Here is a 27,277-nt window from a genome sequence, read left to right as displayed (position 1 = left end):
AAAGTTAGAGGGGACAGTAAGATCCTCCAAGCTTAGAACAAATAGAATGTCTAGATAGGTATGGATCTATACTGGCCAAAAACTACATAGCAAATTTAAGAAAATCAGCCCGATTAATCTGCATTGGACTTGTCTCCTAAATTTTTTTTTCCATTTCCTGAATTTATACCTTTTTACGAACATCATCTTTCACTCTAAGTTTTTGGACCCTCTTTGTATTTGTCAGGGTTCTACATCAAAACTGAACCAATAGATTATACAGATGGATAATTACTATAGCAATTAAATCATTGGATCATGAAGGCCAAGAAGTCCTGTGATCTGCCATCTGCAAAATAGAGACCCAAGAAAGCCAGTGGCATAATTCAATCCCGTTCCAAAATTCTGATAACTACTAGAGAAGTTGATGATCCCAGTTTTAGTCTAAGACCTTAGACTTCAGGGGCTTATAGTATGAGTCCTAGTCTGATTTCAAGGACCAACAGCCAGGAATGCTACTGCCTGCAAGTAGAAGATGGATGTCCCAGCTTAGATAGGAAGAACAAATTCAGCCTTCCTCTTTTTGTTCTTTTTAGGTTCCCAGTGGTTTGGCTGATGCCCAATTTCATTTATCAGGGCATTGGTGATCTTTTCTCAATCTGCTGATTGAAATATCTTTGCAAACAAGAGATTTTACTATCATGTCTTCTGGAAACACTTTCACAGACACACCAGGAAACACACCCCAAAATAATGTTTTAAGAGATAACTGGAAATGCCTTAGCCCAGTCAAATTCACCATAAGACTCTTGAAAACCAAAGTAGGCACAAGTAGAGTATCCCTTATTTAAAATGTTGGAATATTAAATGTTTCCAATTTTTAAGATTTTGGATTTGGGAATTTTTGCATAGACTTTAGCAATTGAGCTTCCCTAATCAGAAAAATCTGAAGTCTGAAATATTTTGAAACATTTTGAATTTGAGAGCTTCAAATCAAAGACATTTGATCTGTAGCTGAAAAGAATTTGGGATTTAGAGTCCAAAGGGACAAAATGATGGTCTCAAATTCACCAAAATCTGCTTGATCTTTTTTTTTTTTTTAATTTCTAGGTACTTTTCTTTTACAGCTTTTAAAATTGTTTCTCTGTTCTGAATTTTTGGCAGTTTAACTATAATATGTCACAGAGAAGTTCTTGTCTGGTACTATTTGGAGTTCTAAATATCTCCAGTTCTTCTATGTTCATCTTCTTCCCAAGATTAGGGATTTTTTTAATATTATTTTACTGACAAAGTTTTCTATGCTATTAATCTGTGTTTTTTTCTTTCCTTCCTCAAGGCCTATGATTCTTATGTTGTTTTATAACTTTTTTGTATTCTGTTCATAGTTTCTGATTTCATCTTTTATTATTATCTGAATGTTGTAATTCCTGTACCTTATCTTCTAGAATTATATCCTTTCTTTTGATTGATCTAATCTTCTGAGGAGACTCTCAACTGATTTTTTGTTTGATTAATTGAGTGCTTCATTGCCAAGATTTCTGATTATTTTTTTCAAAATTTCTATCTACTTTTTGAAAAGCTCTTTCATATCTTGTGTCTTCTCCTTTAGCTCATTCTTTAGATTCTCTTTTAATTCACTGGTCATTTAAAAAGTCAACCATTTGAATTATTTGTTGCACATTTCCTCCACTTTATAGCTCTGGATTCAGTTGTTGGAGAGTTTTGAACATTCAGAGGCATCATATTGCCTTGTTTTTCCATGTATCTGTATTTCTACATTGAGATTTGTTCCTCTATGGGATGAAAATCTATATTACTGTTATATGAGTCTTTTAAATGAGCTGCTTTCTCTTTGCTGAGTTTTAAAGCTGGAGGTTATCTCAGCCTCAAATCACCGACTCAACATGTTCAAATCACTATGTTTGACCCCCAGCTCTTCTTTGAGAGGAGAAAATAGCCACCAATAATAGCAACAGCTTAACAGCAACATAAAGTAAAAACCTATTGAAAATATTTTCTATCATTTCGTTAAAGAGAATAAAGAGAAAGTGAAATTATACAGAATCAGCTGGAAAAGTAGGTAACAGAGAAAATAAAATTGATATTGAATTACATAGAAAATAGACTGAAAAGGAAATGAAAGAGAAGGAGAGAAAAGAAAAAATGAGGGGGAGGCAAGAGTTACAAAAGAAAAACAAGAGGAGAAAGCAGAAAAAGAAAGCAACAGAATACCTTATTGAGCAGAAAAAAAGATACATGGAAATGTGTAATTAATGAATTAAAAACCCTTTTAAATTATATAGAGATATCAAATAGCAAGTAGGTGATGAGAAGCCAAAAGATCAACATAGGAAACAATATAGGTGAAATGTTTTAAAAATATGAAAAACCAAAATTCTTCTTGCTGAAGTGTTAAACACATAGAGACTTCTTTCAGATGCTTCTAGTTTTTTTTTTTTTTTATTGTTGGTCGTTCAAAACATTACACAGTTCTTAATACATCATATTTCACAGTTTGATTCAAGCGGGTTATGAACTCCCAACTTTACCCTGTATACAGATTGCTGTATCACATCAGTTACCCTTCCATTGATTGACATATTGCCTTTCTAGTGTCTGATGTATTCTGCTGTCAGTCCTATTCTCTACTATCCCCCCCTCCCCTCCCCTCCCCTTTTCTCTCTCTACCCCTTCTACTGTAAATCATTTCTTCCATTTGTATTATCTTGTCTTACCCCTCCTTTCCTCTTATATATCATTTTGTATAACCCTGAGGATCACCAAATCGCATGGAAATGGAAGGCTTCTAGTTTTTAAATCGCAAGCCTTGTATGCATATCATCTGAATGGCTCTGAGCATAGAGATAGCATCTGAACTACTTGGTTCTGTGTTGGTTTGGGGGTTTATGTATTTGTCTGTTTGTTTTCCTCATGACTAAATCAGTCCCTGTTTAAAACAAACAAAAACAAAAAACAAAAACATGTGGAGCTTAGCCACTATAACCTTTAATTTAGTATTTGTCTGTCCTTCTCCTCATCTAGAGCAAATCTAGCCAGCTCTGAGTGTTCTGCTCTGGACCTATGAACTGGTAAGATACCTGGGGACTATCATTCCCAGATTGGCAGACAGATCCTTCTCTGGTGCAGGTGGAAGTTTTGTGTACTGTTTTGTGGGGATTCTTTATGTGGGAGGAGAATTATGAAGTCTTTATCCAGCCCTCTTCATCTAGTGCAAATGTAGGTGACTGGAAATTCCACAGTTTTCTGGGAAATTGTAATTCCCTTGGATTTGTAGAGGGCCTAGTGCTGAATCTTCTGCCTAGAAGACCAAACCCTCTCTGGCATGAAGAAGAGTGCTTTCTGTGCACTAGGAAGACTTCACTATGAAGGAATAATCACTATACACCTGGGTGGTAGAGTGGGTTCAGATCAATTTCTTCTGCCAAGCAGTGAGTTTTGCTGGCCTTAGCTAAGTTGAGGCTCCATTGGTATATATGGAAAAAGCTTCCAAAAAAAGCTGTCAAGTCAGTTATAAAGAAAAACCCATCATAATTACAACCTATTTCTCAGCATAAACTCTAAAGTCTGGGAGAGCATGGATTGATGTATTTAAAGCCCGTAAAGTAAACTATCACAACCATATTAGTATATCTAACAAAGTTATCCTTCAAAATCAAAGAAAATATAAAAATCTTCCATGATAAGCATAAATGAAAGGAATTCAAGACCACTAATCTAACACAGCAGAAGATACTAAAAGTACTCTTACACAGAAGAGGAAGATAAAAATAAACCAATGAGCACAGAAGAAATAAACCATATTAGAAAAATAAGTAAGAAAATAAGAATCAGGACTGATTCAAACATTAGAGATAAAATAGAATGACAGGAAGTAACATATAACTCTCTATAATAACACTCAAGGTACCTGATCTTAATTCTCCAATTAAAAGACATAGACTGGCAGGGCACAGTGATGCATAGGCCTGTCAGCTCAGTGACTTCAGAAACTAAGGCAGGAGGTTCAAAAGTTTGAGTAACTTAAAAAGACCAGCCTTTGGAACTTAAAAAACCCTCAGGTCAAAAAAAAAAGGCAGGGGAGGGGGCTGGAGATATAATGCAGTGGTAAAGCACCCTTGGGTTCAAACCCCAATACCCTCCCTCAAAAAAAAAAAAAAAAGACATATTGGAAAATTGTATTAGAAAGTAAGAACCAATTATATTTTTACTCCAATAAATATTCCATAAATATACTTAATAGGCAAAATCCATCCACAGACTGAAAGTGAAAGGACAGAAAATTATACTCCATACAAATGGAATCTGAAAGCAAGTGGGAGTAGCCACTTTATATGAAACAAGAAGACCTCAAGCCAAAATTATTAGGAGAGACAATGAAGGTCATTACATGTTGGTAAAGTGAACAATCCAACAAGAAGTTATAATGATTGCAAATACTTATGCTCCAAACATTGGGGTACCAGATTTCATAAAACAAACATTCCTAGATATAAAGGCACTGATAGACCTCAATACAGTATTAATGGAAGATTTCAATATACTTCTCTAATGAATGGGTAGATCATCCATAAAGGAAATCAACAAAGACTCATCAGATTAAAACCCTACTACAGATCAATTGGACTTAACAAATACCTAAAGAATATTTTATACAACAAATAACTGAATATTCTTTCTTTTCAGTTAATCATAAAACTTTCTCCAAAATTTATCATATATTAAGCCATAAAGGATTTCTTAGCAAACACAACAAATAGTTGAAATAATCTCTTGCATTTTTTTCAGATCATAATGGAATGAAATTAGACAACAAGAAGAAAAGCTCCTGAAACTATACTAATACATGGAGACTGAAAAATACATTTCAATGAAAAGGTCACTGAAGAAATTAAGGGGGAAGTTTAAAAATACCTAGAACTAAATGAAGATGGAAATACATCTCTAGGATACAGGAAAAGCAGTACTAAGAGGGAAATTTATGTCTATGCATAACTATATGAAAAAAAAACAGAAATATCAAATAACAACCTAATGATGCATCTTAAAGTCTTAAAAAAACAAGCAAAATTCAGTCCTAAAACTAGTAAAATAAAAGAATCAATGAATATTAGAGTCAAAATTTTAAAAACTAAAAAAAATGCAGATCAATTTTTATAGATTCTTTGAAAAAAATCGTTGTTAAAATCCCAGCCAAACTAACCAAGATAAAGAGGAAGGTGACACAAATTAATAAAATTAGAGGTGGAAATAAGATATTACAAGGGACACAACAGAAATCTACAGGATCAATAAGAATACTTTGAAAAATTATACTCTAGTAAATTAGAAAATCTAGAACAAATGGAAAACATTTTTAGAAATACAGTCTACCCAGAATGAACCAAGAGGGGATGGAAAACCTAAACAAACAAATTACAATCAATGAGGTTGAAGCAGTAATAAAAAGCCTCTGAACAAAGAAAAACTCTGGACCTGATTGGCTCAGCTGAATTTTGCCAGATCTTTAAAGAACTAATCTAATAATCCTCAAATTACTCTATGAAATGTAAAGAAAGGAAATGCTCCAAACTCATTCTACAAAGCCTGTATCATCTTGATACTCAAACCAGATAAAGATACTTTAAGAAAACTGAAGACCAACATCATTGATAAACACGGATATAAAAGTCAACAATAAAATATTAGCTAATAATAATCAACTACATCTTAAAAATACTATACACAATAATCAAGTTAGTTTCATCCCAGGGATACAGGAATGATTCAACATATGCAAATTAATAAATGTTATAGACCACATAAATAGAATGAAGGGCAAAAATCACAACAAAAATATCTCAACAGATGCAGGAAAATTCAATATACCTTCATTATAAAAACACAGAAGAAGCTAGGGAGAGAAAGTATTTCCACCAACATAATGAATGATAGCTATGGCAATCCCAGAGCCATATCATACTGAATGGGGAAAAACAGAAAGCATTCTCACTAAAATTAGGAACAAGGCAAGGATGTCCACTCTCACCACTCCTATTCAATATAATACTTGAAATTTTAGCCAGAATACCTTGGCAAAATAAAGAATTAAATGACATATAAATAGAAAATTAAGAAGTCAAATTATCCCCATATGCAGATGATATGATACTTAGTAGAACCTTATAATTTCATCAGAAGATTTGTAGAATTCATAAACAAATTCATCAATATTTCAGAATTAAAAAATCAACAAACAAAAATCAGTAGCTTTTCTGTATACCAAAAATGAATCCTGTGAAATCAGAAGCTGAGCATGATGGTACAGGTAATCCCAATGATCGAGAAGGTGAGAAAGGAGGATTGCAAGTTTGAAGACAACCTCAGCAACTTAGCAAGACCCTAAGCAACTTAGTGAGACCCTGCCTCAAAATAAAAAAATAAAAATAGCTGAGAATGTAGGTCAGTGGTAAAGTGTCCCAAGTGCCCTTGAGTTAAGTCCCCAGTACCCCCCACCAAAAAAATCCATATCTTAAATCCAGGAGTTGTGTCCTTTTCATATGGCATGCTCTTCCTATTTTTTATGGGATTAGTCACTCCAGGTCAAAGTGACTTAAAATTATCAAATATATGTAAGAAGGAAATCTAAAAAATATCCAGAAATATATCCTGAATGTTTGCAATGCATATTTTTGTTGTTTTATTTTTTAAGAGAGAGAGAGAATTTTTCAATATTTATTTTTTAGTTTTCAGTGGATACAACATCTTTTATTTTTATGTGATGCTGAGGATCAAACCCAGCGCCCCACGCATGCCAGGCGAGCGCACTACTGCTTGAGCCACATCCCCAGCCCCTATTTTTGTTATTTTAAATGAGTTGATTTGTTTTACATTCCCATGAGTTTTAGGGTAGTACGTAGTAATTATTTAATGAAGGAATTAAATAATTAATTGAACCCATTTTTCTATTAACATTATAATGGCACTCCCATTAATATGAAAATATGAATGTGTCTTAGAGAACTTTCCTTTGACATTGTAATGACTATATTAAAATTTCAGATATAATAATGAAATTCTAGTTGTTTTAGAGAAACAATTAAAAAAAAACTATACGTAATGCTCTGAAAGAACTGTGGGATGTTCTTGAAGTACTAAAAAGGAATTTTCAGAAAAGTTGATTTAAAAAATCACATACCTTTCATTAAATTTGGCTGTAATTGCAAAATAATAACCATTGAAGTAGACTTTTTTGTTTTAAACATTGTAGTGATCAAAACAAAAGTTGTCAGATTAAAACATACAATTGATGATTTAGAGAAAGGGATTGAATCCAAATTCAGAGTTAAAAGTTAAAGAGTTAAAGCCTTCCATGACTTGTTTAAAGTGTGTGCATAGGATATGTTTCACTTGTCTCTCCTGTTCCTCTCCAACCTTTTGCACTTTGTCTTTCACCTTGCCTCCTGGCTGTGTATGGATCACATTCATAGACTGCCTTGATCTGTGATTTCAACTAAATAAGGTACCACCTAAAGATCAGCAGGAGGGAAAAATAAAATCCTGAGATTTTCTTCTCTATTTTCCTCCCTGAGGGGCTATACTGCCAGCCTATGTCCTTTGATTGAAAGTCATAGTTGCTGTAAGTGGCTTTCTCAGTACAGACTCTCAGCTTTCAGTGTCTAATAACCACGCTTTCTGCTTTCCCCTTCTTGCCTTGAGGTGGTATCTGACCTCTTGGTTCAACACTATACCTCCAGGTTTCCTATACTCCACTCCACTATTGAGTCTTGCTTTAAACTCTCCTGGAACATTTGCTAGTTTGAGTGTACCATATAGTTTCTTGTTGGAACCTATTAAGCTTTATATGGTGTTTTGTTTTGGTTTCTTTTTGTTTGTTTGGTGCATTTTTCCCCCACAACATCATGAAATTGTGTCAGTTCTAGTGTAGTAAGTTTTATGTAAGTCCCAGTATCTTTGTAGACTTTAATTGAAGATTATAATTTCCAATGAAGTTGTTGTGAGTATCAAATAAACTAAATTGTGTAAAGCACTTAGCATAAGTACTGATATATAGTAGATGCTCAGAAAATACTTGTTTCCTCTTTCCTTCTTTGTTTGAACTGTTTAGCACTGTATTTGTCAAAGGAGAATATATGATTTGGGGGAGTTGATGAGGCAGAAAAAGCTTGGGCAAATGTGACAGTGAGCTTTCAGCCAATGGGGAAATTTAAGCATGGCTCTGTGCTAGTTGGCAAGGATGTTAAATGTGGTATCTAAAATGTAAAGCCTGATTAGATGAATGGAGATTTCATCCTCTCGCCCCATTTCCACCATTTTAAATGAAGGACTCAGGGTCTGGGGATATAGCTCAGTTGGTAGAGTGCTTGCCTCACATGCACAAGGCCCTGGGTTCAATCCCCAGCACTACCACACACAAAAAAAAAGAAAGACTCAATTATGTTGTTTGTATTCTTCAGTAGTTCCCACACTGTAACGGTGAGGATTTTAAAATAAGCTTGCTCTTTGATCCACTCAACTATCTTCGTCTTGACTCTACATTCCTTTTAATAGGACTTTAAATGTGTTCTTGCATCTTTGAGTCTGGATGGGTCCAAACATATCTCATTCATTTACTATACATCCATTTGATATTCATGTTCATTTTAATTTAGTAAATATTTTTACAAAAATTATGTGTCAGGCCTTGTGCAGACCCTGTCAGTAGATAATTATTAATCACTTTCCATATTCTGGGGATACAACATAAATAAGATATACAAAGTCTTTTTTCTCATGAAGTTTTCATTCTGGTTGTTGAGACACACAACAAAATAAAATAAACTAGAATACCATGTGCCAGGACTAGACATAAAGACAAGGGAGGCAGATCCCTGGGGAGATAAGGAGTTATGGAAGAAATATTTAACTAAGGTCGTGTAGATAAGCATATTAGAGAGAATTTTGAACAAAAATTCTAACCAAATAAGGAAATTAACCATATAAGATCTAGAGGAGAACATTCTATACAGAGGGAACAGCCTGTAATAAGACTCAGAGAAAAAGAACAAGCAAAAACAGCCAGAATAACTGAGAAGAGTGGGAAAGTGTAAGAATGAAATCTGAAAACTATCCAGAAATTGGGTCAGAAGTAGAACTCTGAGGGCTGTGTTAAGGACTTTAGATTTTGCCTTAAATTTTCAATGGAAAGCTATTGTGATGTAAATCTGGTTTATATGTTTAAAACATCACTTTGACTGCTAGGTAGAGGCTAGACTACAGGGAAAGAGCAAGACTGAAGATAGGGAGGTCAACTTTGCTCCATCAACTCCCCCAAATCATTTTTAGGAGAAAGATGGAGAGAACTTCAGAAGGAACAACTAAAGGAGGCTGCCATAGTGGCCTAGCAGAAAGAAAATAATGGCCCAAGAGAAACCATACTGTGACATCTATAGTGGTCTGGGGAGAGCTGGAAGGAATTTAAGGAAGAGAGCCAAAAATGTATTTTTATTCAGGATATATTTTTGACGTAGTATCTGAGGTAGATTTAATATAGGGTATGAAAAAGAGAGGAAGCAAAGATGGATGACTACTAGGATTTGTGGCCTAGTGACTGTTTAGTGTCATGGAAGAAAGAAAATCAAGAATTCTGCCTCAGACTATTTAGGTTTGAAGTGCCCATGAGACATTTATGAGGTCTGGTGGACAATTAAACAAACATCTGGCTCTCAGGAGAAAGGTAGAACATGAGATATAAATTTGGAAGTTAGCTGAATGTTATTGGATTTTAAAGGCCCAAGATTGGATTAGATCATAGCAAAAGGAAGAGGGCACATATTCTGAGCCTTTCAGAAACTCTTAGTCCCTGATTTTCTCCCCCCTTACTATGTGAGATTCTTTGGAGACAGGGCCATTTGAAGTTTGACTTTTTTTTAGCCTATAGCACAGAGTATTGGTCAGAAAGAAATGTAGCATGGTGGTCATCTATTCAGGTTTGGAATCAGCCACATAAGAATTTTGATTAGAACTCTACTATTGGTCAAATGTTTGACCTGTGGAAAATTACTTAAATTATTTAAATCTGTTTCTAATTATTAAAAGGAACTTCCATGTCCCTTTAATTCCATGTAACAATGACTGTAACATCGCAAGCCATTAGTAAATGCTGTTAATATTAAAATAATCATACTGTTAGAATTAGGAACTTACTCTTCCTTCTCTCCTCCTTTTTCTTCCTTTTGATCATCTTTGGAGTAGAATAATTTTGGAAGCAAAATGATTGCTTCTCTAGCTCTTTATAATATCTCATTTGATGCAGAGTGCAATTCTGGTTTTAGAACTGACATTATTCTTAGTTACTGTCTATTTACATAGATTATATCTTCATTGTGTTTAACATCTTAAACTCTTCTTTTGTAAAGAAATTAACTTGGAAAAACTGTTCTTGCTCAAAGAGTGAGTGATTTTGAAATTCATCAGTTCATAAGAAGCCATCATCTATATGCTTGGCTAATTTTTCCTTTTATTTCAATTCAACATGGAATATTCAACATTCAGTTTGAAGGTGCATCTGTGTTTTTAATAGCAACTGTGATTTTTAAAAATGTTCATATGAAGTATAATTTTGTAAGTAAAATCATATTTCAAATGAGTGATTATATGTAAAACTGCACATAGAATATATTGTATGTCTGATGAATTTAAATCAGGAATGTTCATGCATATAGTGCATAGGGATCAGTGAGATGATGGTGATGGTTTTAAGTATTTCAATGGTAAAGTATTTTTATGAAGAAAAATCTTTTTGTATTTATTTATTGATCCATCCATTTATTCATTCATAGTCAATTTTTAAGCATCCAGTATGTGGTAAAAATTGGTTGTGTCAAGACAATATAGAAAGCTCACTCTTCTGAAGTAGTTTCTAAGAGAGGGGACTATACCCACAAACATTCACTGAAGTGATGTGGATGTTATGATAAAAATATCTTCAGCAAATCATGGACTGAAGCACCTAAAGAATTTTAAAATAAGTCACGCCCATGCATAAAATTGGGTGGGTGCATTATCTCTAGTTTGAAGTCTCTCTGTAATTTATTCTTGCCAAGGAGAGAGCACTAACAACAAGCATAAAAGAACTGGTGCTTTTTTAAAAAAACTGGTACTTTTTGACCAAGGGAAAAGAGGTGCTTGTCACTGACTGTGAATGAGGGAAGTGCTTATTTCCTGGTGTTGTCTGAAATGGCAACAATGAGTACCTAGAGTAGTGTGGGAAGCTTTTAAATATTTAGTCTGTGCCAAGCCAAAATTGAGGTAACTGTGTATTTAACTTGATAGAGAAATGAATTATACATGAACGTCTTTTCCCATCATTTGCTGTGTGTTGACCAATGTCCCATCATTCTCTGGGAAGCACATGCCATGGGGATTGCTGCAATGTCCTACAGACAATTTACCTATAGCGTTTTCATTCCATATGTTGCTTTCTCTTCAATGTTTCTGCCTCTTTATTTATTTAAACACAATCACTGAACAGGGAACTTTTCTACACTCCCTTTTTTTAAAGTGGAGTTTTAGAGCTCAGGTTGAATGCACTTTCTAGTGAATAGTTATTCCAAGATTTTGTCTTTTTGAAGAATAAGAAAATCCTTGACCAGCTCAATACAGTAGCCAACAATTCCAAAAATATTCAACTATAATGAAAAGAGAAGATATATTATTTAATTTAAAATTGAAAGTTGAAAAAATATCTGCCAATTTGTTAGAGCATTAGATCAGATCCTGTATATTTTTCCATGAATAATTTTGGACCTATCCACATGTTTTTTGCCCCCCCTTTAGCTATCTATCTAGCTATCAGAATTTGTGGGGATTTGTTATTGTTTATTTTTTTTGTTTCTTTGTGTTTTATTGTTGTTTGGTCTATAATTTTCTAAAGAGCATATCAAGGGAGATAGATGGCAACTGAGTAAGATACTCCAACAATCTCTCCCTACAGAAAAAAAAAGTTGTATTCATGCACCAAACTATCATTACAAAAAAATATGGAAATCAGGTGAGAGAACACAGTGCCTGCTTTTAGTACACACATAAACACAAACACACACACACACACACACACACACACACACACATATGCACACACACAGAGAGGCATTGAAGAAGGCAGGCAGGATAGAATTTTCACATCATTCCCCTTCCCTAATTTCAAGTATCCCAGCATGAAGTGAGACACCTCTTGCTTGGAGGAGGGAGAGGGAGAGAGAATTATGTCTAGGCCTCAGATTTGAAACCCAGAGCCAGGCCAGTTATGGTGAAACTCAGTGCTGGGCAAAGCCCCACAACCCCTATCACCAGGTCAATATGTATGGACTGTGTTCCTGGAAGTATGTAAGTGCATTACACTAGGCTGCAAAGAGATTGCCTCTAACAACCCTCCTCCAACTTCAGATGGCAGTATTGGGACCAGGACTCCATCCACTACAAAGCTTTGTTTCAGAGCCCAGTGGTATGACTAAGCACTTATAGAAACTGAAGCCCCTTTAGGCAGGCTACAATTCACAGATCCTGTAGATCAGCTCTATCATCAGGCAGAGAGCTGTACACCTAAAAGATAGATCCAAATTTCAGCCATATCAGTTCTAGCCTTTGAGTGGGCCTTGGGAATACTCACCCTCCTACTAAGACTATACAGGCCCCTGAGGCTGTGAAAGTCACACATGACCCAGTTTAGCACAATCCTTGGTGACCAAGGAATTATTTCCACTATCTATTCACCAATGTTAGGCAGCAAGGTATGACCAGGCCAATGTTCACAGCTAGATCTCTAAAGTTTTCTTGGCATTAGGCATCTCAATGGGGCAGTCTTGTGTTTTGACCTGCATCACTGCTAACTATAGTGGTGTGGGCCTTGGTGTATCTCTGCGACTGTTCGGTTCTTGTGGCTGTAAGACTCAATATGACCCATCTTATCATTAGCTGCTGGTAGCCAAGGTCTGTCTGCCTTTACCAACTTAAAACAACCATGGGCAGTATAGCATGTTGTAAGAACCCATTTTCTGTGTAGGAAAGGGTATAGGCCCAGTACTTTTCCCTGAAACTTTGTGCTGGACTGGTAAAACCTAAAAATGGGAAGATTCTGATAGTCTCCATACTCAGGCCTGCCTATGGATGGAGCCTCTGGAATAGCTCTGATGTAGGGGAAGATACATAGTCCCAATCTATTGGGCTTCCATTCCAGCTAGCAACACCTGTAACTGGTTGTAACAGTCTTAGACCAAGAGTCTACGTCAGCCAGAGGCAGCCATAGAAGTGTGGGCCTTGGTCCTTGTGCTGGTCTTGGTAGGCTAAGGGCTCAGAGTGGAACAGTTTTGCAGATTTGACAGCCCAAGATATAGCACATGAGCCTGCAGCTGGCACATCCACAGTGATTCTACCCAGAGCTAGGCAAAATACTACAGTGTCTGACTATAGGCCAATAACTATAGACAAAGCATCTAGGCCTACTCTGTCCCCAGGTAAGGACACATTGGGACAGTTTTCTCTCCTCCTGTCTCTATATTCTTCTGTTTATTTCAGAACAATACACTAATGGTTTGGGAAAAACCTAGGCTTGGATTTCCCTCTAGTACTAAAACAGTAATAACACATCGATAGCAGAGAGTAGCTGGACCTAGGGACATGCAGTACTGAAATAGTGAAAGTGACTATAGGCTCAGAGAAAATAAATAACGAGCTTAGAATTTCAAGAGAGAGATACAAAGACATATTAGGAAAACTGTAGTTAATTTCTTACCCTTCACTGCCCAGATGTTATTGCATGTCAACAAGCATCAAGAACTTTTAGGAAACTATGATTTCACCTAGTACTCAAAATAAAGTGTCAGAAACTGACCAGATAGCAGTAAGTATGGAGAACTCTCAGAGAATGGTGTTTAAGGAAAGTCAGTTATTTTGAAGAAATCACAGAGATACATTTCAGTACTGAAACAGAGAAACATTACAAAAAGATAGATGGAAGAAATTTAAAAATTCAAACAAATTCAAAAATAAAAGCACCATATAAGACACCAATAGCAGGATACATCAAACAGAAGAGGAAGTATTCGTGAACTTGAAGATAAGCTATTTGAAAAAATATACATTTGGTGGAGAAAAAAGAAAACAGAATGAAGAGGAATGAAGAAAGATGAAGAGAACTTTAGAACAGTATTAAAAGAGCAAATATCTGGGTTACAGATGTTCCAGAAAGACTTATAAATGCCAAAGGGATAGAAAGCTTATTCTGAGAAATAAAAAGATAAAACTTCCCAAACCTAGAAAAGGACACAAATATCTAGGAATAGAGAGTCCAAAGTCACTAGTCGAATTTAACTCAACTAAGTCAACCTGAGACACTTATGATTAAGCTTTCACAAGTGAAAGACAATGAGAAGATTCTCATGGCTGCAAGCGAAAAGAGACATCTTACACATAAGTATGTTTCAATTTGTCCAACAGAAGACTTTTCAGCAGAAACTTTACAGGCAGGAGAGAGTAGCCTGAGAGTTTCTTATTACTGAAAGAAAACAAAACAAATCAAAAGCTGCCAACTTGAGAATGCTGTTATCAGCAAAACTATCCTTTAGAAATGAAGAAGACATACTTTCACAGATAAGCAAAAGCTGATAAAACATATCTGCACCAGATTTGTTCTATAAGAAATGCTAAAGGAAGTTCTTCAAAATGAAAGAAGGAGATGTTAATGTTCTTCCTATGAAGAAAACATAGGAAGGTAGAAATTTCACTAGTAAGAGTAATTATACAAACATTCAGAATGCTCTAATAATAAATTACTCTTATAGGTAAGATTAATTGTATAAATTCAAAATATTCTAATGTAGGTGTGACATATAAACTATTTGTATTTTTAGTATGAACTCTAAAAATAATGCAATTAAACATAATAACTGCATTATCATGTTAAGTTGTAAACAATATAGAATGATATAAAAAGGGATAATAAAAATTCTAAATGTGGGAAACAATGGAATGCAAATGGAGAGTTTTCTTATGAGTATATTTTATCTTGTTCTTTTGTTCATTTGTTTTTTCTTCTTCTTTTGATCATATTAAGTTGCTATCATTTAAAAATAACTTGTTATGATCAAAGGATATTTTTATAAGCTTCATGGCAACCACAAAGCAAAAATCTGTAATAGTCAAACTAAAAACAATTAGCAAGAACACAATTAGGATAATTTAATGAGCCACAGGAATATTATAAAAGAAGTATAAAGATAGAAAGTTACTACAACAAAAGTAGAAAACAAGTTACATAATGGCTGTAGTAAGATCTCACATATCAACAATTATTTTAATGTAAATGGATTAAATTCTCCAAATAAAAGACATAGAGTGACTAAATGTATATATATTTTAAAAAAGAAAAAAAAACAAGACCCAACTTGCTTTCAAGAAACTCACTTCACTTTCAAGGACACATAGAGACTGAAAGTAAAGGAATGGAATAAGTTATTCCATGCAAAAGGAAGCCAAAGGAAAGCAGAAGTATACATATTAATATCAGATAAAATAGACTTTAAATCAAATGCAGTAAAACAGACAAGGAAGGTTGCTATATAAGGATAAAGGGGTAATTTAGCAAGAAGAAATAACAGTTCTAAATATGTCTGCACCTAATATTTGGTGCATACAAATATATAATGAAAGCATTAGTAGAAAGATAGAATCCAATATAGTAATAGTTGAGGACTTTGACACCTTACTTTCAACAAGAAATATTAAATTGTACCTTGGACAAAATGGACTTAATAGACATTTATAGAACATTTATAGAAATATGTTTTGAGCCCAACATTGGCTTAATACACATTTATTTTTCATCATTACATGGATTCAGGATAGATCATATAATAGGCCACAAAACAAGTGTCAAGAAATTTTAAAACTGACATCATATTGATTATCTTTTCTGATAAAACTAGAAACTAAAAATAAGTAATACTATTCAAATACTTGAAGATGAACTTTCTTTTGAACAACCAACAGACAAGAAGATATCAAAAAGGAAATGTTTAAAATTTCTTGAAACAAATGAAAATGGAAACCTATGTGCTCCACAAAAGCAGCATTAGAGAAAAAGCTCATCTTTTTAATATTTGGGAAAATTGTATATCCACATGCAGAAGAATGAAGCTAGATGCCTATCTCTCACAAGTTACAAAAATAAGCTTAAAGTGAATTAGAAACTGATATTTAAGACCTGAAACTATGAGAAGAAAATACAAAGGGTTTGCTTTAGTACATTGGCAAGGGTTTTTGGACAGGATCTCAAAAGCACAGAAGATGAAAGTAAAAATGGCCAAATGGGATTATATAAAAGTAAAATTCTTCTACGCAGTAAAGGAAATAATGGAGTATGGAGAACATACAGAATGAGAGAAAATATTTGCAATTTATACATCTAACAAAGGACTGACATCCAGAATATACAAGTAACTCCTAAAACTCAATGTTAAAAAAAAAAACCCTGATTAAAAAATAGTCATAGATTTAAATGGACATTTCTCAAAAGCATACATACAAATGATCAACACATATAGTAAGCAAATGCAAATCAAAACCACAATGAGATATCACCTCACCCCAGTAAGAATGACTAATTATCAGAAAGACTAAAGATAACAAGTGCTCATGAAAATGTGGAGAAGGGAATTCTTGCACTCTGTTTCTGGGAATGTAAATTAATATTGCCATTATGGAAAAATAGTATAGAAGTTCCTCACAATCAGAAGTTTCATACAATCCAAAATTTCCACAGCTGGAGATATATATTATATATATATTTATAATATAATATATATATATTTTTTTTTCCAAAGAAAATGAAATCAGTATGTCAAAGAGACATCTGTACTCCCATGTTTATTGTAGTACTAGTGTAGGAATAGAAAAAACCTCTACCATAGGGCAAGATTTAGGATCTACACTAGATTTTACTTGTTTGAATCCCATCATTTTCCCATAAAGGTATCCCTTTGAGAACGTAGAAAATCCTTGTAAATGATCCATCAGACTACATGTAATTCAATCTCCTGTCTCTATTTAATTAAATTTTATTTTTTTGTAGTTAGAGAGAACTTGGTTCAAATTCCATTCAAAAGCAATATGACATTGATGTGGTACTGAATTTTTAATCTCTCAAATATTTTTTCTTTAAAAGAGAACTAAAAGTTCATATATCTAAAAATTACCATAAAGTTTAAACAAGTTAATTAGCTTAATGTGGGCCCAGTACACAGAAAATACCCACTAATTGGTGGATATTACTTTAATGACCCCTCACTAATACCAATTCAAGATACTTACCACCATTTAATTTACCTACTCAAGTAGTGTTCCAGGAACCTCTGAGCACTGAAACATGCCTTCAAGAAGTTATAATCTAGTAGGGAGAAACAAAATTTCAGATGGTAACAAGTGCTATGAAGAGAATAAAACAGGATGGAGAGAGAGGTGACTTCAGTTAGAGGTCTAATTTAAATTAAGACATCAGGAAAGACTCCTTCAAGGAAGGGACATCTGAGTGTGTTTCATGAGAATGAGTTGGGTAAGAACATTTGAAAGAGAGGAAACAGTTGTAGTATAGGAATGAACTTCACACAAGAATAGAAAGAACACTAGTGGACTGGGCTAGAGCAGAACAAGAGAAACAGAGAAGTATATGATGAAGTAGATAGAAGTCACATCATACTAATGGGTTCAGTGCTTTTCCTCGGGTGCAATGAGAAGGCCTTGAAAGCTTTTAAGCAGGTGTGTAAAAATATCTGATATTAACTTCAGTCTAAATGAAATGCAAAATTATGGCCCCATCTTTCCATGCTTTTCTCTCTGCTGAATAAAAATCTCTTTATCCTCCCTTCATCATTTGGTGAGTGTGTATTATAGGAGTGGAGGAGCAGCATTGTGTCTTATTTCTGAATTTCTAGGACTTAGAAAGATAAGGGAACAGAGAAGGTGCTGGATGTGTTGCTTGAATTTAACATTAGCCATATACAGCTGCTCTGACTTAATCAGAAAATTAAAAATTAACTAAATATGAACTGGAGATAGCCAGGTAGGGCATATTACCCTTATAAGTAGGGCTACAAAACTTTTTCAGGCTGCATCTTTAGGCTTCTGTGCATTCAAAGTACTTTATCAACTGAGGCTTTGCCATTCTTAGTGACATGGACACTGACACACACACACACACACACACACACGCACACACACATACTGATTTTTTAATAAATAGAAGTGAAATTTCTGACAAAACCTAAACCAGAAAGAGCAAAGTTTCTACTTCTTTCATTGCCTTCCCACAAATAAACATTTACAATGCTAGAAATCCATCTTCAGCAAGTTGGAGGATTCACATTCTGTAAGGACTCAGCCCAAAAGGACAGGAACTACTGCTAAATTTATTCTCCAAGTCATTGCAACCTCTGGGATTGATGCAAGTCATGCTGACTAACAAATCTTCCATTAAGGCCTCTCTCCTTCCTTACCCTTTGATCCCATCGCCTTTGTCTTCACTCCATGGGATTTTTTCCTCCCTTTCTTTTTTCTTTTATTGCAGTAACTTGTCAGCTTGCAGAAGACTTTCTCAATCTTCTGCTATAAAACATAAGAGAAGTTTGGGGAGAAGAGCCTTGCATCTCTAACCACCCTACTTGCCGCAGTCTGGCTGGACACAATTCAGGAGCCACTTGTCAAAAGAAACAAACTTTATTTTTAGAACACACACACCATACCACACAGCTCCTCAGGAAAAACCCTCAGAGCCCAACTGCCTCCACGGCTTCCCACAAGCCTCTCAACCTCCCCCACTCCTCCTGCTCTTGAGGCCAATTGGCTGGGTCGCATGGGCGGAGCCAAAAATGTCCCCCAATGAGCAGCTCTGTGGTCTGAAAAGGCGGGGAAATGGCCCAATGAGCATCACCGCAGAGAAGCCAATAAGTTGGCAAATAGAAGTTGCTGGGCCCGCTGTGAGCTAATCATCAGCTGGCAGCTCGAAGTTTGTTGGCAGCTGGAAGTTTGCTGGGGCCCCTTCGGCTGTGGCTCTCAATACTACTGTCATAGTCCCCTTCTTTCTATAATTAATACTATTATCCCCTGCCCTCTTCAGATTCCACACCTAGCTGAGGATGCCTCCTAGAACTCTCTCAGAAAAGATTGGGCTGGTTGTGAGAGCTTTTTATACAAAGTTAGCTACTGTTCAATATTCCTACCTATAAAAGGAATCTTACCTTCTATTTTAGCTAACACTATGTGGTCCCTTATCATTACTTAGATCGTCTCCTTCCCTCTACAATTGACATTCTGTAAGGTTAGATTCTAACCATTTCATTATAATATTATAGTTTTATAAGTTATCTTCAAAACTTTAACCAAAGACCAGTAAGGAAAAAAATTTCAGATCATAATATGTAGCCTCAAATCACATCATGTAGGCAGATACCTCTGTTACCTCTATATAGGGGTAGCTCAAATATTCAATTGCTTTTTGAATTGAATAAAAACAGAGTGTGATAGGGGAGATATGGTGTTTCCACTGAAAGATGTCGTTTAAGATCATCCTGTCAGTGGCAGCTAGTCAGGGGCTTCAACTCCAGAGGCTTACTCTTAAACAGAACACCATCATCCAGGGATACTTTGTGGATAGATGTTCACTGGAGACATGGGTGGAGTGAACAGGGAAAGAACCCTAAAAGAAGGTGTTTCAGACTGAATCTTGACAGGAAGATAAAAGTTTGTTTCATTCAGATGGAAGGAAAGACTTCTCAGATAGAGGGAATAGCATATGCAAAGGAACAGAGATGAGAGTGTACACAGTATATTCAAAGTAACTGAGCCCTGTAGCTAAAGCACATGGTTTGTCTTGGAATCACTGGTGAAGTGTCTAAAGAGAAATCTGAACCAAGATCTAGGGAGTGAGGTGAGGTTTGAAGGTCAGAGTAATGAATATCATAAAGCAAATGTATCATAAATATTCTCTACTTCCTCCAAGACATGTCTTCAGTATTGCATCTGGCTTCTCTACCTTATCTAAAATGGGAAGAGAAAAATACCATCATGCCCATTTTACAAATTGAAATATGAAGATTAGTCACTTGCCCAAAGTTGTATAGTTAAATGCCTATCAAAACCTGCATTCAAAGCCAGAACATCTGCCTCTTATATCTATCTGTGTTCTGACTAATGTTCTGAAACCTCATTCACATAAAGGGGCTAATGCCATTTTTAAACCTAGCAAATGTTCTGTCCTAGAAAAACAGGAGCTGCAGGAAACATCAGTGGCACTTGCCGCTCCCTCTGCCTACTACAGTTTGCCCCCAGAAATCCTCCAGTGTCACTCCTTTATTCAAATGCATCAGAAAGGTCTTCCTTAACAATCCTGTATAACAAACCCACTACCCCATCCTTTACTTTCTATTCCCTTATGCTATCTTTTTTTTGTTCATAGTGCTTTGTTTTATATACAAATTTATCTTCAGAATCATGAACAGTGCTTGACAAATATTTATTTAATGAATGAACATAACAAATATAATTGGAAGAACAGTGCTGCATATAACCACCAGGGTGACTTTGGTTCAGTTATTTATCTTTCTAAGCTTTAGGGATAAAGTAAAAAGTTTGATCCAAATCAAACCTAATATTCTTTGCCCTATTTCTTGTCATCCAAGTTGTTTACCCATTTATTTGGCTTTGTATATTGTGTTCCTTTCTAGCTTTCTTCTACATAAAACAGTTGGTAGATTGATTGTTTGAAAGAAACTGGACCAGATGATTTCTAGTCCCATATTTCTATAAAACTGTGCAGAGGTTTCAGTGGGGTTAATATACTCCCAAATAGATTACACAGAAAATCTTCCAAAAAACAATTCTCCATTTCTTATTTGGAAAAAACCTCTTCACCTCCTGTACTTCTGGATCCCCAAATTTCAGGAAGGAGGTAGATGATTTGAAAATTTCATTTACTTATTTCAATTACCAAAAGCTCCTTACTGAGTCCATTTTATTATTTTAATTAACATAATAACCCTGAAAAGTTGGAGGTTGTGAAATACATGAATCAGAGCTTCCAAGATTAATAAGTCTACTGAAGTATGAAAGCTTTTCACATAATTTTTAACTGTGTGAAGATCAATGATGTAGAAAGGATGTCGTACCATTCATAGGCAGATGATGGGCACTGAAAAATTGATTTACAGACTGCATCTCATGGGATAAAGGCCAAAATGGCAGAGCTAACTCCTTTGGATAAGCATTTCAGCCAGTTACTCTGTGAAGAAATGGCCTAATAGGGTTACATCAGTGACCCCCTGGGACTCAGTGGCCTTTGTGTATATTAAGTCTACCAGGATATGCTTAAAATCCATTAATGACCCTTCGATTCCTTTAGGGTAAGTCTTTACTCCACCACATGATTTATGTATTAAGTTACATGTTTTTGAATATTCCCTTCTCTTCAACCTTATCTTCTTCTACTTTCTGTCTTATTTACTCTCTCATTCATGCAATCACTCCTTTAAGCAATCAAAATTATTTATTTGGTGTTTATGAGGTATAATACTTGGGTTAACCACTAGGGATTACAAGTATGATATACAAATAGAGACATGGAGCCATTTTAATGGAATAAGGAAGAACAATATTAAGCTATAATGTCATATGATGCATATCACCATAGGATTGTGCAGTGATAATGGTGCTAAGCTAACAATTAATGTTAGGTGGAGGGAGGACTTCCCAGAGGAAGTGAGACCAAAGGTAAGTAATTCTTTTTATATGAAGATTCTCTAGGGGGCTGAAGTGTTAGTAGACTCCTATGATTGAACAACCCAGCTCACCTGTGGACTCACACCCAACTATGTCTGGGACTCAGTTTTATCCTGCAGACAGTGAGCAAGAGGCTTGGTCAAGAAGATGAAAGCTTTTCCTACTCCGAGGATTTTTTCATCAGAATTACAATTAACTCCTGAACTGGGTCTCTTGTTTTTTCTTGGTTCTTTTTAGTTATGCATAGCATTGGGATTCATTTTAACATAAATATAAAAGCCTGAAATATAATTTGTTCAAATTTAGTCCCCAGTACTTCCCCTTTTCTCTTCTCCCTTCCCCTGTTCCCTTCACTCTACTGATCTTTCTGCTATTCACTTATACTATTTTTTAAAATTAGTGTCTTGTGGATGTACATAATGGTGAGATTCACTGTGGTATATTCTTATATGTACATAGGAAAGTTAGGTCAGATTCATTCCATTGTTCTTTCTTTATCCTGTCCCTCCTCCCTCTCCTGTATTCCCTTTTGGCTTCTCCTCTGATCTTTCTTCTATTTTTCTTATTGCCACCCCTCACCTTATTTTGAATTAGTTTCTATATACAGTATGGTAGAACTTTCCTTATCTCTGATTCTTGTGTCAGTCTCAAATTCTAACCCTGGCCATACTTGTTTTGACCCTGATAACATGATATTTGTTACTGAATCCAGTCTTCTGAGGTCTTGCACCTGTCACACTTCTATAGTAATTATTTGGGCACCTTTAGTCATGATTACCTTTTTCTGAATCAGACATTCCCAGGACTGTGCTATATCTCAGTATTTGTTCCTCAGTAATTGCTTTGCCTTCCCAACCCAAATCTCATGTCTCAAAGCCTGTTATTCCTGTGCATATGCAGATCATCAAACTGTTATCATTTTTAATATGGAACAATGCTCTGGCCTTGGCTTCCTCATATACTGCCTGGAGACTGACACCCTAGAGAATATCCCCTCAGGATTCCCATGTTGTTTCCTGTGTATACATGCCAGTCTTTCATTCCTGATAGGGTAGTGCTTGCTCTTAATTATCTTTATCATAATAAGAAAGAATAATTTCCATATGATCTGGCCTGAAGCCTAGTATGTACATCTTTTTGCTAAGTAATCCTCTTTATCTCACTTATTCTGATCACATTGTCATTCACTTGAGACTGTGATTGTACTTCCCTCCCTAGAGAGCTGAAAAATCACTTTCCCCCATGGTTTCTGCTTCTCCTATATTTTCTTATTGGAAGTCTACTTCTTTAGCTGCTGACTTCAGTCTAGGTTCCATCATCATTCTCTCTTATGCCCTATTCCCCTAAGCTTAGAAACCTGGTTTTTGGACCAGTTCATTTTTCACATTGCTTTTGGCTAAGTTCCTAGATCTGGCAACCTGAAATTTAGGCTGTTTCCTGGCTTATTTGTAGTCTAGGTCATTTTAATATACTCTTATCATCTACTTCTCAATATTTCCACTGGAACTCATTCAGTTTGCTCAGGGGAAGAACTGATTCCTATGCCGGGTTGGGGTCAAGGGTAGGAGGTATAACAGGGTTTAAGGAGATGATAAATCAGATGGTGGTTCCAGATGGTCCTGTTTTCCTACATTTCCCTCTCCAGCTTTGGTCATAACTTGTCTTTAGTACTCTACTCATTGAGTGCAAGGGAACCATTCTGTGCTGAGGGCCATGATGATGAGATTCCTATCACCATCACCACCACTGCTCCACCTTGTTTTGATAAACCAGATGATTTCTACATAGGATGAAAGATCTCATAGTGGCTTCTTAAATTGTAGGACTTAGTGACAATTATTCTCTCTACTTAAAAGTTCTTACCTGATGGGATAGAGAAAGAAGCAGGAAGAATCTGCTATATTATATGGGTTTCTGTCATTGTAAAGAATGAGGAAGAAGGAAGCCTTTATCTGGATGACTAATGTCTTTCTCATTTCTTTGAGAGAAGCATTGACTGAAATTTGGGCAAAATATGACTGATGGTACAGCTTGGAATTCCTTCTGCCACAATAGCCACCTCTACATAGCGAGAACCTACTAGCCAACTATGGGCCTAGATAGGGGTGGCTATTTTGCCCAAGTTTCAGACAATGCTTCTCTCAAAGAAATGAGCAAGACATTAGTCTCAAGCAGGCCACCGACAATCAACTTTCCTATCTCTGTTATTATCCTCTTATTGGCTTCATTAGACAGCTTTCCATCACTGTGACCAAAGAATCTAACAAGAACAATATAAAGGAGGAAAGATTTATTTTGGCTTATGATTTCAGGGCTTTCAGTCTATGGTCAGCTGGTTCCATTGTTTTGGGTCTGATGTGAGGCAGAATATCATGGCAGAGGGTGTGGCAGAAGAAAGCTGCTCAGCTCCTGGCAGCCAGGAAACAGACAGAGGGGAAAGAGCCAGGGACAAGATATACTATAGTTCCCAAGGGCACCCCCCAGTGACCTATTTCTTCCAATCATGCCTCACTTGTCTATAGTCTCTTACACATTCCAGTATTTCATTCACATGATTAATCCATCAAATGGCCTAATTCACTGATGAGGTTAGAGCTCTCATGATCCAATAATTTCCTAAAAGTCACATCCCTGAACATTGCTGCATTGGAAACTAGCCCTAAACACATGGGTTTGGGGAATATTTTATATCCAAAACATGCCACCAGTACACATTCACTCCATTTAGTTAACAAATATTTACTACTAGTCTACCATGTGTCAGGATACTTGTGTCGTATCGGGTACTGTGTTTTATGCTAGATTATTCACTAACAAATAAAACAGGTATTTTTCCCACCCACATGGAAATTACAACCTAATTTTAAGGTAACTATAAATAAACAAGCACAATATATATTTAAATTAAGGTAATGCTTTTAGGAAAAAGACCTAGTGTGCTAAGGGAGATTAACAGATATGTCTAATTTAGGTGGTGAGAGAAAACATTTGAGCTAAAACAAAGAAACAATAAAGAGTAGATCAGCTAGGCAAGGGAAGTTGTGTGAAGAGCAAGGCGGATAGAAGCATTTAAAGGTTCTGAGATGAACTATGAACTCAGTGCATCTGAGAAAGTAAGAAAGTCATGTTAAAGAGTTTGGATTATCTTCCACCAAAATTGGAAATTGTGAAAGAGTTTTAATCCAGGAAGTGACAGTATCCAACAAAGCTTTGTAAAGGCTGTATGGAGAAGGGAATGGAAAAAAGGAAGAAAAAGGAAGCTGGGCTGGGAAGCAAAAACAGAAAAATATAGACAAGTAGACAGATTGGAGATATCTTTTGGAGATAGATAAATTTAAATCTTTTGGAGAATTTAAAGACTTAAGCAAGATGTAAAAATTTCAGTAAATGATATCAAGCCAAAAAAAAAGCTTAGTATTGTCATTAACTTCACTCTTACTTTCACATTTCATATCCAATCCATTGCCAAATCCAAGAGTCTTTACCTTCAAAACAGATTCCAAATTCCATAATTTGTACACAGCTTCCTCCATTACCCAACCCATCACTGTATCTGGCCAGGACAATTGCAATAACTACCAAACTGGTCTCCTTACTTTCACTCATCTCTCAGACAAATGCCTTTACCAAAGCCTGCAAGGACTTATAATTGTGTCATCTCCTCAAATTTCTACCAATCTCCTCCTTTATTCATTCATTGACATTGATCTTCACATTGTTTTAGAGATACACTGCCCTTAGACCTTTGTGCTTTCTCTTTCCTCTTTTCCCAGTTGCATCTGACTTCTTTCCATACTTCATTCAATTTCCACCAAATGGATACTTGTCTCACCATCCTAGCTTGGAAAAAAAAAACTTCCTGCATTATTCTCTATTTTATTACCCTATTTTCGAATTCATTATATTTAGCATGACCTTATGATATATTGTATATTGATTTATTTATTTTTTTACTTATGTCTCTTTACCATTATAATTTAAGTTCTGTTAAAGCATATTACATCACTTTTTTTTTAACTTCTGCTTCCCCAAGGTCTAGGAGTATGCCATCATTGGAAGCTCTTGGGCAATACTATTGTTATTATTTTAATTTATCTTTAAAAATTTTTTTAGTTGTTTATAGACCTTTATTTTATTCATTTATTTATATGTGATGCTGAGAACTGAACCCAGTGCTTCACACATGTCAGGCAAGCACTGTACCACTAAACCACAATCCCAGCCCTAATTTATCATTTAATGAACAAAACAGGCAACTTTTATTAAAAGAAACAAGAAACTAAAGTCAACTCATCTTCTGGATGTATGCGAATGGTGGGGCTATTCGATGAGTTTGGAAACCTTCAGAAGCCCAGTTTTGAATAATGTCAAGAGAACAAGTTTAATCAGGTTAAATTTGAGATGACTTCAAAACATCCAAGAAAAACAAACAGGTTGGCAGACAAATAGGATGACTGAGTACTTTATCATTCAAACTGAAATTGAATAGGGGAACTATAAAATTTTGTATGGTATTTTGGAAACTAAACTGGTTTTATTAACATTGGTGCACTTACAAAACAATATTTTCAAAATCATTTTTTAAAAATTAAATTCAATCTAAAAATAAAACTAATATACCTATGTATATTGAGGCAATTTACATTTATGTATATTAAAGCAAACTTTAAAAAATACCAAATTATGTTAATTTTCTTAAAATCCACCCAATTCACTATTTTTCACAAGCAATTACATGCTTTAATTATTTCCTAGCTACATTTATATCTACTAATATATCATTGGTATTTTTATGAAAAAAAAATTTCTAACATGGTCTCATTATTTTAGTTTTTTCATGATATTGTCATCTATTTTCATAGAGTTGCATTTTATGGTGAATAAATTTGAAGTCAATAACATGTCCAACTGATTCTTTTTTGTAGATCATAATTTTCCTAAATAAAAAGGCATTTTTCCTATAGGTACTGAGGCACCTGGAACACTGAGCAAATCATTCTAAGTAGAGGATATTCTCATGTATTAGATTTCTAGGATTGCAATATATAAATATTTCAATCCACTTATTCCCAGTTATTATCTTGTTTGATTTCTTCAAAGAAATTTTCTTTAATATTTTTATTAAATATAATGTATCAAATAAAGAGCCTTTTTCTTGATTTACAGAATATAAATTTTATAATACTGGAGAACTTCTCAATTTCATTCTACTTCAGTATAATATGGAAGTACCCAATTGAAAATAGTAACTCTGTCAAATAATTTTCCTCATTAATTGAGGTATCTCAAAGTATAATCACAGAATTTCAAAATTAAATCTTCTATTCCAGTTGTGCTTTTATCATTTAATTTGTTCAATTTCTCCTTTGCTTTCATAAATACAGTGCCATCTTCTTGTTTATAAGCTTTGTTTTCAATAATTGCAATTTGATAAAAGCTTTAAAAGCTGAGATGCTTTGGTGTTTATTTTGCTGAA

The 27,277-nt window shown here is 35.1% G+C and overlaps 1 protein-coding gene and 1 non-coding gene across 3 annotated transcripts in view; both read left to right on the top strand.

Moving 5' to 3' along the window:
• Window positions 1-27,277, top strand: part of Agbl4 (AGBL carboxypeptidase 4) — a 1,323,233-nt gene that overhangs the window by 786,409 nt on the left and 509,547 nt on the right. The gene's annotated exons all lie outside the window — the stretch shown is intronic.
• On the top strand, window positions 8,334-8,406 carry Trnav-cac (transfer RNA valine (anticodon CAC)). Its single transcript has one exon. It is a non-coding gene; the product is annotated as a tRNA-Val (tRNA).

This window comes from Ictidomys tridecemlineatus, chromosome 11, assembly GCF_052094955.1.
Source record: "Ictidomys tridecemlineatus isolate mIctTri1 chromosome 11, mIctTri1.hap1, whole genome shotgun sequence".
NCBI lineage: Eukaryota > Metazoa > Chordata > Mammalia > Rodentia > Sciuridae > Ictidomys > Ictidomys tridecemlineatus.
The sequence above is the reverse complement of the archived record's forward strand: the minus strand, read 5'-3'. Positions and strand labels throughout refer to the sequence as shown.